This window comes from Eleginops maclovinus, chromosome 23, assembly GCF_036324505.1.
Source record: "Eleginops maclovinus isolate JMC-PN-2008 ecotype Puerto Natales chromosome 23, JC_Emac_rtc_rv5, whole genome shotgun sequence".
Lineage (NCBI taxonomy): Eukaryota > Metazoa > Chordata > Actinopteri > Perciformes > Eleginopidae > Eleginops > Eleginops maclovinus.
This window is the reverse complement of record NC_086371.1, coordinates 21,580,878-21,596,182: the sequence shown is the minus strand read 5'-3', so window position 1 is coordinate 21,596,182 and position 15,305 is coordinate 21,580,878. Positions and strand designations below refer to the sequence as shown.

The following is a 15,305-nucleotide window of genomic DNA, read 5'->3' as shown; positions in this document are numbered from 1 at the left end:
CTTTGAAACACGCAAGGAGCATACAATCTTCCACAAATTTTAATGGATGAGACTGTCAGCTAAATGTTTTTCAGGTGTGTCTATTAGATTATTGTGCAGTAATCCAAGGCTAAATCCCGATGTTTAGCTGCACAAATCTCTCTCTCGTCTTGTTTTAGAGGGTCAGCTTTACGGTAATGTAAACATTCGTGGACCGTCCAAACATTGTTAAAGGGATAAACAGTAGCGTATAGACAATGAGAGCTGATCGTTTTTTAACGAAAGGATCTGCGAGCGAAAATATTATTGCATTGAAGAATTTTTCACCCTGGTCTAAGGAAGCAATAATCCAACAAACCTTACTTAACTACGTGCTGAAATTGGCATAAAATCTCTCCAAAACTGCACCTCACTTAAGTGCCACTCCTCTCATCATTTACAAGCTCTCAACGCCTTCAGATAGACTATTCTTAGTTAGACCAAATCAGGATGTATTGCACGGACCTGTAACTGTTCAAAAAAATGATAACTAATGCAGTCATTGTTGAAACGGTTTCTTTCAATAACGTTATAAAGTGGCGGCGCTGGTGAACAATTTTTTTGGATGCAGGCATTAGGCGTGGAAGTTGCTGGCACGGGTTAAAAGCAATTATTAAAGAGCTCAGGTAAAAAGGGTTAGGAGGATGCGGCCATTGGCAATTTTGTGTGAAGTAGCTTTAAAGACTCTTTCTAATCCCTTTGTAAGTCCAATTTTGCAGGATCCCATGACTCTTAAATTACTTTCATGGGAAACCAAAAAAAGGCATTGCTTCCCATGGTTACAACCATTTGCATAACCAATTCCGGCTTGCATGAACAATTTGAGGAGAACAGTCCGAATGGTAGGTGCTGCTCCCGGCATTCATAGACCCCCTGTTAAATGCAATTTTACAGCAGACGATTCGGGTACCAAAATCTTTTTCTCTTGCTTTTCCATCTGACAACGATGAGAAAGGGTGATTTCTAATAGACTTCCGTTTTAATTATTAAAGCATAAGTATCGCCATATTAACTCCTTCATGAAGTTTACGCAGCAGGTGGCGCTCCCTATGTTGTGGTTGGGAGCTGATAACGACTGCTGAATGTCGGAATAGTGTGGTGTGGTGTTTTTGAATGCAAATATCGAACTAAATGCATGCTGCATTCATGTTGGGCGCAAAGTTGGTCGCAGCCACAGTAAAAGTTTATATTTTCTCAATTAAGCTACCTTGCCTAAATGATCAGGTGTCTGCTCCTATTAAAAGTACTCCTGCTCTCGACGGCCCCCAGAAACGGACGCAGGTTGCGATGACTTTTAGATAGGCGCGAGCAATGGTAATATATTAGCGGAGCCTTCTTAGCGGTTCTTCGACAGTGGTCGTCTTTCAGTACCACGCCGCTTCAATCCGGACATCTATTCATTATTTGTATATCGAACGAGTTTAACTGAAAAAGTCAGGGTGGGCGTCGCCCAGAGCCAGGCCTCACACTATTGACGTCACGACTGCGTCATTATAACAGAGTACATTTGAACTGTGCTTTGCCGGGAATTTGCAAGCAACATTTAGCAAATGGTGTCCCACACAGCCAACAGCAATGAGTTTTCCCCGGTGGTCTTTGGTTTTTCACCCCTGTTTCTTCAAGGACGCTCATTTTCACCCTGTTCTCTTACGTCAGACACTTTCAATTCAAACCAAGCGCCCTCAAGCGTAATCTGTTTTAATAGCTATAAGTATTTCGAGCAACCCTTCATCTTCTTTTAGTTCTTAATTCCTATTATCTACCTTTAAATCTCTTTGCATGAAAAGAACCCAGATTTCTCAACACTTTTGTCCAGTCTTCACTCACTGTGTGGGTTTTGTTACAGGTCTGTCTAACCATTAAACACAAAAATTGATTTGTCTTAGTACACACTCATTTTCTCTCTTCCTGTCCCCGGCTATGCCAATTTCCTCTGAGGTTCAAGTTGTGAATACTCAACTTATAGCCGCTGAGACTGAGTTCACTTCACAAGACACTGGCTTTTAAAATAATCCTTCCCTCAGGGCCACAGGACAGAGTTATTTATAGCAGGGGGAAAGTAATGGTCAACTGTTAGTTGTAACTGTTTGCTAAACTCCTCTCTCACAAAGACGGCTGTCCAATCCCAGTTTAGCACATTTACCAAGATCTCTAATGTATACATTTCAGGTACTTTTTTTTAAGTTATGAGTCAGCAAAAAACATTATAGTTTTTAGAGTTTTCACTACTTGAAACAATATCAAAGAATAGTGAACACATTAAATAAAATTACCGCTATGAGGAGACAATGTCGCTGGACCATCTGTGTGACTGCTCAGAATTTGCTGTGTCAGCACAGTTAGTATGATCTTGGATATGTCTTGTTGTGGCTAAATCTGACCTTAAATCAGGCTAAAATGTGCTTGTCGTGACCCAAACATCAATTCAGCTGCCCCCCCCTCCACCTCCTCTCTTCCTCACAGGCTATTAGAAGAGTATAACCTCGCCATAAGGAGAGTATTTTTTCCAGCTGTCGCCAATATTTTCTACACATGCCTCTTTGCTCCCTCTGGCCTCCTTTTTCATCTGCTCTAAACTGCTCCACTCCTCGTTTCTCTTCAACTGTGCTCTTCCTTTACCATTATAATTGTTACTATTGTAAAATGAGTGAATTTAAAGAAAAAGCACTGACTTTGTCTCTCTGTGTTTGTCCAGAATTTTGAAGGAGCACTTAAGGGAGAAGGAGGTGCAGCTCTCCTTAACCTTTGATGCTGTGGAGGCAGACCTGTTATGTGGAGAACCACATAGGGAGGCGCAGCGGGAGTGCCATACTGCAGAAGAAAGGTAGATCACTTTTTCTTTCTGTTTCCTTCAACCAATTTGTGTAACTTTGAATCAGTGACTCCAATGTGGAGAAATCCAGCAATCATAAAATAATTTCATATTAATGTTGATTTTTCAAACAATACATCTAAATGAGTGACAGAACAGTGACAGCTTGCACGTTAATTGCTCATCTAATAAAAACAGCAGCATATGTTTTTTTTTTTATGTCTGTACTACTGAAACAACATTATCATCACCCAAATGTACTTATATAGAGCTAAGGTAAAACAACAAGAACTAGCATTGTTAAATGGGGCAAAGACATAGAAAAACATGGACTCTAAAATAAATGGACGTACTAACCTTGACGTCACCCATTGGTTTAATGACTGGTTTAAAGCTGTCCATAGGCAAGGCTATGCTAAGTTACCAGATAGTGCCAGTGCTAGCTATCTAGCATTGTTAGCAGTGAACTGAAGTAATTCAAAAACAAAATGTACTCAACACAAACAGCCCACTCCTTTGTGTCTTTTAGTACAACTGAATGCTTATAAATGTTATATCATGTGAGCAACGTTTTCTCATTGACTTATATACAGTCAGACTTCTTTTTGCAACCAGTCAAGTTGCCCACTGATGGCCATTAGAAATAAAACAAGTGTTAGCCAATTACACATTAGCTTCACTCACAGAACATTTAAAACAGAAGTGAAACAACTAAAAAATAAGGGGAAAACAGATCGGCCTCAACTTTCAACAATCTATTGGCAAGAAGGCAAAATAAGTTGTCCAATATGTTTATTATCCTAAACTATTCCTCTAAGCAGGGTAAACATTAACTAAGTGAAAGCAGATTTCTAATTTTAGATAATTAACTGTCACTAAACAGTTTCTCTATTGAAAGCTTTCACTGTTTTTTTTCCCTAAAGCAGTGCTTCATTTTTTCCTTTCGCTCTCAGACATATTGAATTTCTCTTTATGATTCTGTTATTAAGGAAAACCCTGCCAGGAACTGATGTTACTTTTATGGCCCAGTAAATATTTGTGGATGTAAATGTCCTCCAACATAGTTAAGAATTTAGATGCATGTTGTTATCATGAAATGTGTGAGAGATAAAAGCTCTTCCAAACATTTATTATAACCCTTTTGTTAGCTCATCTGAATTGGATAATAAAAAAAAATAGGACCAAATATATAGACTCTCAGACTAACCAAGAGATCCAAGGGAAAAGATCCCACCATACAGGATGATTGACAGTTGATGTCCAGGAAGACACAGAGGGAGCAGCACAAACGGAGACAAAATAAAGAACAGGATCTCATAGTTACCGCTGTAAGTATTCAGCTGAAAAATGCATGAGGGCACAGCTCCCTTTGTAAAACATTTGCAGCAGTCCTGCAGTATCTTGTTATTCATCTGATAATGCAGAGAGAACGGGTCTGTTTGAGTCAGAGGCCACAACACGGAGAAATACAGAGAAACAAAAAGAAACAGTGCCAGAGGAGGGAATGAATTGTCTCTGTTACCTCAAATTTTGGTGGAAAAGAGGGCCGCATGAATGCCCGCTATATAAAATAAACGTACATGATGCAGAGGAGCAGGGACAGGGGAATTTGGGGGGAATGTGGAAAGAGATAAACAGGCGGCAGGAGACAGAATTAGGCAAGGAAATTGAGAACAAGGTAGAAATAATAGAAGCTGACAGAGAGAGAAATACAGGGAATCTGAGGGGTGTTGGTGAAAAACTGGAGAGACTAAGTGAGGAGAAAAAGAAAAAAAAGAGGACGGTTCTAAAAACAGTCCTTTTCACTCTGCGTACGACTGCTGCTGAATGCCATGGGTGTCAAATCTATCTTACTATACTTAACCATCACCTTCGGGACTCTCACACCGAGGTAAAAGCACACACACAGGATCACACAGACACACACTTCCACACACAGTGGGTAGATCTCACTTCTCTTATTTGTCATTTCCTCGCTCCTCAGTAATCGGTCTCACCGGAGGTAGATTTTTGTGCGCCATCTTAAGGAGCATCTCATGGTGCTTATTTGTGCCGGAGGACCGAAATCCGGTGAAATCCTCAGCCACTTTACAGTGTATCTGTCACAGATTGGACCCTGCAGTGAATGCACTGTTCTGATGCTTCTTAACCTGAGAGCAGTTTCATATGGGGTCAGATCAGTCTCATAATACACTAATGCACACAGAAGGATTCATACTTGTATTTCAGGATCCACACAAATGTTTTTCAATGCACACACAAAAGTGTTCCATTTCACATATATGTAAATAAAATCCAAATAAATCAAAAAGTTTTACATGTGTATTTTTGACCCACACACATTTGTTTTCCGTGTCAAACCGCTGAACCTGCATACACAAACCGCTCTCGGTGCATGGATCGCTGTGCATTCTTGTGTGGGTTTTTTAAGACTCCCCTGACGGTCACCCGATTCGTACCTGTAATGTTTTCCATCTACAGCCAATCAGATGTCTCCTCCATTCTAAGCCAATCACATGAGCGCGCCCACACGAGGGTATGATTTCTTGCGTTCGTGACGTAGCGCTTCATGTATGCATTTTGCGCTTTCCGGAGCTGACAGGTCAACTTCAACATTGCGTCTAGCACAAGTGATAAGTGTCTCTGCGTGAATGATTCAATATGTTTTAGGTATGAATTCTTGACACGTTAGTGATGTATTACTGTTAGCATGGAAGCAATATGGGTGGCAGGTTAGCTATATAATGCTAATAGACTACCTAGGACCTTACTTAGGACCACATACCCTTGTGGGGGCGCGCTCACATGATTGGCTTTGAATGGAAGAGACATCTGATTGGCTATAGATAGAAAAGATTACAAGTAGAATCAGGTGACTGTCAGGGGAGTCTCAAAAAACCCACAGTCGAATGCACAGCGATCCATGCACAGAAAGCGGGTTGATCAAAAATACACATGTTAAACTTTTTTCTGTGTTTGGATTTTATTTACATGTATGTGAAATGTAACACTTTTGTTTCTGCATTGGAAAACATTTGTATGGATCCTGAAATACAAGTGTGAAAGCTTTTGCGGATCATGAAATACAAGTGTGAATCCTTCTGTCTGCATTTGTGTATTATGAGACTGATCTGACCCCATAATTTAACAGCGGAGGTATATATCTTTTTTAACCAAATAAACTACCCAGTATGAACCTTTGTATAGCCCTTATTAACAGCATTAGGTCCTTAAAGTTGTAAAATGCGCTAAAAGCTGAATCCAGATTTATTTTATCTCTCCATTCATTCTAGTGAGCCGAAGCGGGAGATCGGGGGCGGGGCTTAAGGGGAAACTCAACTGCGCATGCTCTATGCTCTCGACAGCCAGGCATGATGGGTAATTTGTGACCTTTTGCTCTCGAGAATTTCAGGCCATTTTGTCTTCATGTGCTAATGAGCAGCTTACACGAATGAACGAGGTCCCGCCTCCAACGCTGTATCCAGTTCTTATTATACATCCATGTTCGTGACGTTTTAAGAAGAGAGTTAAGAACAATTTGGAGTGATCTCTTAATTTTTCAAGAGCTGTATACAGAAACCTTATGGGAGGATTTCAACGTCAAGAAGACTCAAAATTACTCAAAAGAGACACAAAACAACCTTGAGGTGACTAAAAGCAACCTCAAAGAGACTCCAAAGACCACAGGGAGACACAAAACAACTACAAAAAGACAGAAAGTGACTACAAAGACACACATAATGAATAATAAAAAGGGGCAAAACAAACACAGACAAAAACAACAACAAAAAGACAACCCAATTCAGAATAACTACACAACTACAGAGAGTTACAAATGGAAAGAAACCAAACAGAAACCTTTCCTCCCATCTGTTTAGCAACAGCCTCTTCTTTTCCCTCACTTATTTGTCCCAAAGCTCAAAGTTTATTATGTCTGCTTCCAACGTCCATGAATCCTTAAATAACATGTTTTATGTCTAAAGTGGTGGCAAGCATATAAATCCGTCTTATATTACATGTTAAGCCAGTTTTTTTTACACGGTTGTTTTATCCCACCTGTGCATTTTCTCACGTTGTACATTTTTTCAATAATTTGGTTTTATTATATTTACAAATAAAGAACTATGGAACTAAAAAAGAGACGCTGCTTATATGGGCCACGGTTTGTCCTGAACTGAACAGAACTGTTGAACCAGCAACAGACTTACTTAACAAAGACTGAACTATAGAAAGATAGTCATGACGTATTTAACAGTGATGTCTATGAACTAACTACATAGTCAGTCACCATAACTTTTAAATTGAACTGAAACAAAACCATGTGCAAAGTCATTTGTAATTTCCACCTCTAGTAGCCTAAAGACTCCTCTTTCTAAAAGGTCACTAACCAGGCTAACAAGCCCACAGACAGTGACGGCGCCTTCTGGCCTGAAGCCTTGAAACTAATATGGTTACATTTGGGCGCCTGAACACAGCCCGACAGCCTAAACAAGGCACAAGGTACCCTAAGTTAGCTCAAGTTATCAAAGCTTGATTTCATGCACTGTTTGTGTGATTGAATTAGGGTGTGCTCTCACCCTGCGGTGACCCAAGGTAATGGGTTGATGCATCTATGTTGCACGCATGCATTCACAGTCACACACTCACCTTCAGTACACACACCATAAACATCCACTTATTGTAACCAACAGAGCAGAAAGCTGCCTTCAGCCACCATGAAGAGAGTCTTACTCGAAAGAAAACATGGAGAGAGAGTGAGCTGTCAGGAGAGTGAAGGGATTGAGAGAAAGTGACAGACAGAAAAATAGACAGGGCAAGAAGGACATGGTTTCTCACGTGTCATTCAAAGGTTTGTGAATGTCGAGTTAGGGCTAACAATGGACTCAAATCTTAGTTGCTTCATAGAAGCAGATTTGGGCAGTGTAGTGAGGCTAATGTTCTGCGTAACAACGTTTAGAAGTCTTATGTCATCATTTGTTAGTAGTTGCCCTTTTTTTGAGTTTGAGTGGAGGTGGGAGAGTTGACAGGGCCATTTCCAGGCAGTGGGGATAATGGGGGGGAGCAGCAGGGGGGAATGAGCCGCAAATAGGCCGACTGATCAGATCTTTTGAAGAAAATGTTCAAGTAGTTTAGTGTTGGTCCCCCTGGACCTTGGAGTCTGGCTCTTTGTAGCCAGAGATGGTTTTCATGCGTCTCCAGACTCCGCTGACGTTCCTCTGCTGCAGCTGTAACATCATGCATAGTGATACGTTCAACATTGCAAAAGTTTGCTTTTGCTCATCAGCCTATTTTTAATGTCCCGCCCTCTCCAGGCTGTAATTGGTCAGTTTAAGAAAAGTAGCTTTGAGGACCACATCAACTTTATGAAAATACATTTTAAATAAGCCATTTTTAGATAATACACAATGCTCAAAAATCCTTATTATTATTTTAAATAAGCTGTGTTGTCTCTAAGTTCGTGTCATAGGAATGCATCTTAAAGTGATCTAAATTATTGTCAAGTTATAAGAGCTTCAGCGTCTTTTGCATACACGTGTCTATCAGGAGCACCTCCTGGCCAACAGAGTGTGGTCTGCTTAGGTCAGAAGGCATGGGATTTCTCCACCCACGGCTTGAAAACTACCTTTCGCCAATCTTCTCGAAAGTTAATCAGAAACTGAGCTTTGAGAGAGGGGGGTCCTAAAGAAACGGGAGCTAAAACTGAGAGTTTCAGACAGCATACAGGGATATTCAGAGAGACAGCTTGAGAAAGAAAGAACATTAAGCATGAGCAAATCTTCTCATAGAAAACCAAAACCCAGAATGACAATAAAATACCATTATTGGTCCACGCTAAAGGCCAGTCATTCTTGCTGATTAGATTTTAGGGTTTGAGATCGGCTGAAGCAATTTCTGGATTATCTGAGGCCACCATCTTTCAAGAACAAATCAGACACAATGTGAGGGTGCAGTAAAGATTACTTCTCTGTTTGTATGAATGCTTACTCGATTTTGACAATATCTTCAAGAAACTATTTGGACTAGGCCTGTGTCCATATAGTGCTGTATACTCCAGTTGCTTTTTTATTGTTAACATGAGGTCGTATCCCTGCTGTTGTATGACAGAATAGCTTAGTTTTTATCATCTGTTTGGACTACTTTGAGCACCAACTGGAAGATTTGTGCTATTCCCCGTAGTATTGAGCTTGTCACCACTCAGTCTGACAGCCATATATTGAGGTAGGAGGACAATAAAAGTCACACACTCCCCGGCAGCAACATCCAGTGAACACTCAGCCAATCTGCTCCGACAAACAGGCTTTTTGGACTTTGTTCTGATAGTTTCCGTCGGACCGACATGACAAAAAAATGTGCTTCTCATGCAATGTATACAGTGACGTCACTGGCACTTTTCTGAAAAGTTGCAATTTTTTCACTTGAGGCTTTCGGAAAGGGAAAGCGCTAAAAAGAAGATGCTTGGGGCTAGCTCATTCCATCAGTAAGCTGTCTGTTCTCGTTTATATCAATTAAAAAAGGCGCTGGCGCTCAGAAAAAGGCGTGATGTGGACACAGGCATTTCAGCATATCGTGGTATAAATGAAAGACGAGACAGATAGTACATCGAGAGACGAACTTTAAGGCGATTTGTTTACTTCATCACCATTACTGTTGTTTCTTTACAATTTAGCCAGACAGAGAAAGATGAAAAGAGGGATGGAAAAGCAAAGCAGGGAAGAGAAAAAGGGAGTGAATTTTCAGATGCAGTGTACTATTTGTGCCCCTCAAATTGAGCGTGAAATCACAATGTGTTGTTCTAAAGTCTATGTTATTAATTTAGTTCACAGATCACACAGTTTTCAGACATTTTCTGTAACTACACATTTAAGAAATAATGGGCAATTTCAACTGCATACGTTCCCATAAACATTGGGAAGGTAAAAACTGAAAATTGGAAATGGGACAGTTAGTGAATATGAGTTTGAATAGACCTCAGGATGAAGCAACAACACTGTGAAGATGAAAAGAAGCATTTGTTGAGCTCTGTAAGAAGTCGCTATTGACTCAAAGTCCCTTAGATTTTAGCTATTGTTTTTTCTTTTGGACTTTAGAAAGTGGCTAAAGGTAGCCATGTTGCTAACAATATATGAAGTGGATTGAACTTTTTTAGTTTAGTTAAATTCAACTAACTGAAAATATGCTATGTCTTCTCGCTGGTTGATTGGTGCATCGGTGATGTTTTGTTTGTAGTCCGACCCGGAAGTTATCTTCGAGGGCTCTCTCGACAAAAAGCGATGGGATTGTTTCATTGGATTTCAGTATCTCTTAAGCTTGTTTTACCCCAGACCTTATTTCAGGCATCAAAATGTTGACTTTGAAACAAGGGAAGTGGACTTTGAAACAAGGGAAGTGGTAAAAGGTAACTCATTTCTGGATTTTCACAGGACTCATTCCTGCACCACTGTATTCACCTCATTGAGTTCACATTTCCTCCAGTACGTTATAGGTAAGAGCTGATGGTGTGTCAGCACAGCTCTGATCCCCATTAAAGAGCTGTTACCAAAACTCTTGCACAAGCATTCCTGTCACTCTGCTGTAAACTCCTGCCAGTCTTTTCCTGAACAAAATAAGTGGAAGGGTGGCACCATACTAATGTTTAAATCTGCTCTCTGCCTCTTTCTTTAAGGACTCTAAATCTAATTATTTGTCTTTGCATTTTTATCACACAGAATGGGGACATTTGGATGGTCAAAGTGCAGAAGACATTAAAAACTGGAAAAATATCTGTATAAGGAAAATACTGTAGAATTGTATGTTTATCTCCCACTAGCAAGCAGCACATGGAAAGTAATTAGCCAAGCTTAGCATAAAGAATGCAAACAAGGTGAACAGCTAGCTCGCCTTTAAGCACCTATAATGCTTACCCAATATACCAATGTATCCCACCATTTTCAAGATAAGTGTGTTTGATATCGGTCCTTGGACCTGTTCAACAGGTTAATATCTTTTGCACTTCATAGTACATGTTGTGTTCCATAATAGCATATGCCTCTTTTCTTCTTCCCCTAAAGTGAGATGAGAACATTGATAGCGACCTCATATTTGCTTAAATTACTCCCTTTACTGCGATGCTACTCGAGGAGCTTTACAGTCCACTGCACCCAAGATTACTCCACAGGGTCTGACTTTCAAAAATGTTCATTCACTTAATCCATTTAGATAGTAAGGCTATGCAGTTCTAATTGTTCTGTCTGTCAACAACTCCCAAAGGACAAATGTGTAACTCTGTCTCTCGTAGGTTTTTGACTAAAACTTTAAAAGTCTTAACTTTTGACCTAACCATGTATTTCAATATGTTTCCTATTACTGTTACAAAATAAGTTTAAATATCCCGGATTACACAGATATTTGTATAAATCTGCATTGTAAAAGCGATGTCACTGTTTCCATGCTAACAGGTGATGGACTCTGGGGAACAGGGTCGATTTGGTGACCTACAGACCACCGTGTCCGCTTCCGCCTACTTGGCGCCCCAAATCAACCGTCGCCATGCACATCATCAGGTCAGCTGCTGCATCTTATGTTGCTATACTGAGTCGACGTGTTTCCAGAACCAGTGGTGACGCAGTGTTTCCATCAGCCAGTATTTGACGGCCTTTGAACGGAAAAATGTTTTCAAGTACAAGAAATCCAAATGTGTGCTGAAAAAATATCCCCCCATACGATAATTTAAAATGAATTTAAAGGATGCCGGTGATCTCCGTTTCCCGTGTGCGCTACAGAATAGAAAGAAATCCCTGATAAATGAAGAGGTCTATAGAGAGTTTATGTTTTTTGTCTTTCCTTATTTTCACAGCAGTAGTGTTGGAATTAAAGAGATTTAATTACCTTCTGGAGAAAAAAAAATAACAGAGTTGTGTTTCTCACCACAGGTTGCCTTGGGGACAGAGATCCCAGACTATAACCAGATGACGTTGCCGTTGGGAGGCGGTCACACTGCCACAGCAGCCCAAATGAGGCACTTCTGCAGCAGCTATGAGTTCCGGCTTCCACACAGCCTCCCTCCATGTCGCCTCCCCTCCCACCTCACTCCACCGTGCAGTTCTCCACCCTGGCGGGGGGCGCCACATCTATTGCACCATCCCTATGAAACTGCTGAATGGACTGGTGAGAAGACAGACCAATATTTATATTTTGCAGTTCCTAGCATCCAGCATCTACACAGTTTATCCTTTCCTTGAATGTCCATGCTTTTGATTATCTGCATGTCCTGTCACATTAAAAATAAAGACCCAATGTAGTTGGATGGATTGATGGACAGATAAAAAGATCAATAGATAGATAGTGGTTTGATGGATTGTGGGTTGTGGATCAATGGGTGGATGGATAGATAAATAGGGTTAATGGATATATGGATGGAAACATGAAGGGATAAATGTGAGGTTGGATGGAGGGTTGGATAAATAGAACGATTGGTGTAGGATGGATAAATGATTGATGGTTGGATTGTGGATAAATTGTGGATGGTTGATTGGAGAATGGATGGATAGATTTTTGGTGGGATGAATGCGGTGTGGATGGATGGATGCAGTACCAACAGCCTGATGTTTTGATGCTGACACACTGGAAACCAGACCCTAGCAGTCAGCCGAAGGGGCTTCACTGCACACAGAGCCGGACTCCAAGCTAAACCACACTCTTCTTTGTGAGCTTTAAGAAACCAAGACTACTACCATAATATTTAAGCAAAGTGAATAATGTTTTGAATTTTCACAAAAGGTACTGTCATTGTCTTATTAGAACCAATGAATTCTGGATATTTGAGATTGTTTGATACAATTATTAACTATTTGAGTTGTTATATTCGATGGCAATATACAGTATAGTGGTTGTCTTTTGATTTCTGCTAATTTCTTTTAATATTCTTTGGATATATTTGTTGAAATAATTTAACTGAGAGCAAATAAAAATGATATGAGTTGTTTTATACATCTTGGATGCCTGTCTGATGAAACTGTTATTTCTGTTTCTTTTTTCCATGTTCCCCCTTTGTTTATTTAATTAGCTGTTTCTTACTTAACCAGACACTCTACAGGCTGTTTCCTCATTCTGTTTTCCAAATGTCTTATTCGTACTGTTCCCAGCTCCTCCCACACTCTTTCGCTTTTAACTCCCAGTCCTTTGACTCTTCTCCCACAGTCATTTTGGATAATAAGGATATTAATCAAAAATAATAATAATTCCGCTGGTTGTATTGATGGCATTGTAACACCTTCTGGTCAGATTAGTGGAAATAGACTCAGGCTTTTACATACTGAAACCAGTTTTACACTCTGCTGCGCTAATCTGAGCAGAGCTGATCCGAGGCACAGTGACTTGAATAGGATTTGAGCTATGTTGAGCAGGGATTGCCAAAGGCAGCAGTGAATAGAAAGTAATTTAAGAACATAAGCACCCCAGAAAACCAAATCATTTCTATTTATAAAGCACATTACACATTGTAGTCTGTTCGAAAAATAATAATAAATAAAAAGAAAACACAGAGTTGTGATCACCTCCCAGTTTTACATGCCTTGGCTGAAAACACAATTCGACACTTGATCCCAACAGGCAGAGAAGAGATTGATACTTTATTCTGATTGTTCAATGATATTCAGAGTCAGAGTTCAAACTTTGGACGATGTGCAGTCATATTAATCCGCAGAAAGGAGTTCCGTCAATTTAACATCAGATGTGTTTTCTGTCTGAAGATCATAAAACATCATGTAGAACAGAGTGTTTCATTATTTAATAAGGGGTTTTATGGGAAAGATAAAAGATGGCCATAGCCTCCCCAAAAATGTTTTACCCTAGTTATCTGGTTCTATAGAGCCCAGCAAGATAGTGGTTCAGATTCAAATCTACTCAAAGAGAAAAACAGGTGTGTAGCAAAAAGGAAATCCAACCAGTGGAGTATCAGTGGTATAACAGATTAAAGGAAGTAAAAGCTGTCAAGCTCAAAAGTTCATGTCTGCATGTCTCACAGATGTGTGGTTGACTGGTTTCTTTTCCCCTGACATTTCAAAGCCTATAGCAGTTACGGTTGATGCGTACTTAGGGGGGGCCCATTACTACCTCCAATTATATGCACTATAGGTGCATTCTGCGGTTTCCACTGCCGTTCTTTTTTAACCTTCAGTTTGTAACCAGATTCTGAGAATATTTTATTTGTCTAAGATATAAATGGATCTGACTTTTCAAGTTAAACTAATTGGGTACATTGAGAAATACGGGCAGTTTTTGTTTTTTTTCTGTGGTGTTTGCTGACCAGCTAAGGTCAACTGTGTCTGATGTTAACTGCAGAAAACCAAGTCTCCAAGAAGTGATGTTTAATTCTGCTCAATTGTTTATCTGATCAAATTTTGTCAGGAAATGGGTTTCCTGGTCGAATAACATAATGTTGAGTGGTAAAAAAGGGAAATATGGGACAGAGAACCTGACACACTAGAAACCAGAGTCCAGATCTTGAGTCATGCATGTGGGTAGGTTTAGGAAACAAAAGCATTTTAGTTGGGTAATGTAAAGATAGTGGTTTCAGATACCAACCATCTTTCCCTACTACAATACGTGCTGTGAGTAAAAGGAACTATACCAGGAATTAGGATAGGTTTAGACTGCAGGAAAATCTAATCTTTAAGACAAACGGTACTCACTGTTGATCAGAACGGACCTAGAATCGGAGGATGAAACCCTCTTTATTAGTCACATACATGCACACAGCAGAGCACACACAGTGAAATTAGTCCTCTGCATTTAACCCATCCTAGTACTAGGAGCAGTGGGCAGCTATCGTGCAGCGCCCGGGGACCTGCATGTATTTCAGGGTTTGGGTCTGATTTGCAAATATTCCCCTTTTGGTTTGCAGTCGGACATTCCATGAATTAGATTTGCAACAGTACCTGCATTTCTTTGAGCTCAATACTATCATTTGAATGTTAACCAGGTCAACATGTCAAATTGCTAGCTAACACGCTGATGTGAAGCATGTATAATATTTTGTTACTTTCTCATTGATAGCATGTGAGAGGTAGATAATTATAGATCTATACTGCTGTCCAGTCTGCAAGTGTTCCCTCTTTTCCCTTCAGCTTTCCCCTATCACTCCCTGAAGGCCTTAATCAGGTGTGCATTGGACTCAGGTGTGGGGAAGGGGGCGGCGCCCAAAGGGAACAAAGGGAGAGGGAAATGTTTGGTATGGAGAAGAAAAAGAGTTTTGGATGGTGAGGAAGTAAGGAAAAAAGGGGAGCCTAGCCTTTAGCTAGAGGGGGTTGTTTAATTGTGGAGAGAGTTAACCTGGGATGTAGGGCTGGCAGTAGGAGCCTTTAGAGCCCTGGAACCAGACTGAAACACAGCGTCAACCCCTATTTTTCCTTTGGACAGCAGCCAGTGAGCATTATATTTGTGGATATTCTTCTTTTTTGCCTTGCTGGAATATATTTTTGTTGAGTGACTTTGGTAC

At 40.2% G+C, this 15,305-nt stretch overlaps 1 long non-coding RNA gene across 1 annotated transcript; it reads right to left on the bottom strand.

The window, feature by feature from the left end:
- Positions 1 to 11,745: 11,745 nt before the first annotated feature.
- LOC134859672 (uncharacterized) lies at positions 11,746 to 14,918 on the bottom strand. The gene is made up of 3 exons (XR_010165133.1): positions 14,655 to 14,918; positions 14,500 to 14,516; positions 11,746 to 11,971 (listed from the first exon to the last, which is right to left on the bottom strand). It is a non-coding gene; the product is annotated as an uncharacterized LOC134859672 (long non-coding RNA).
- Between the last annotated feature and the right edge of the window lie 387 nt (positions 14,919 to 15,305).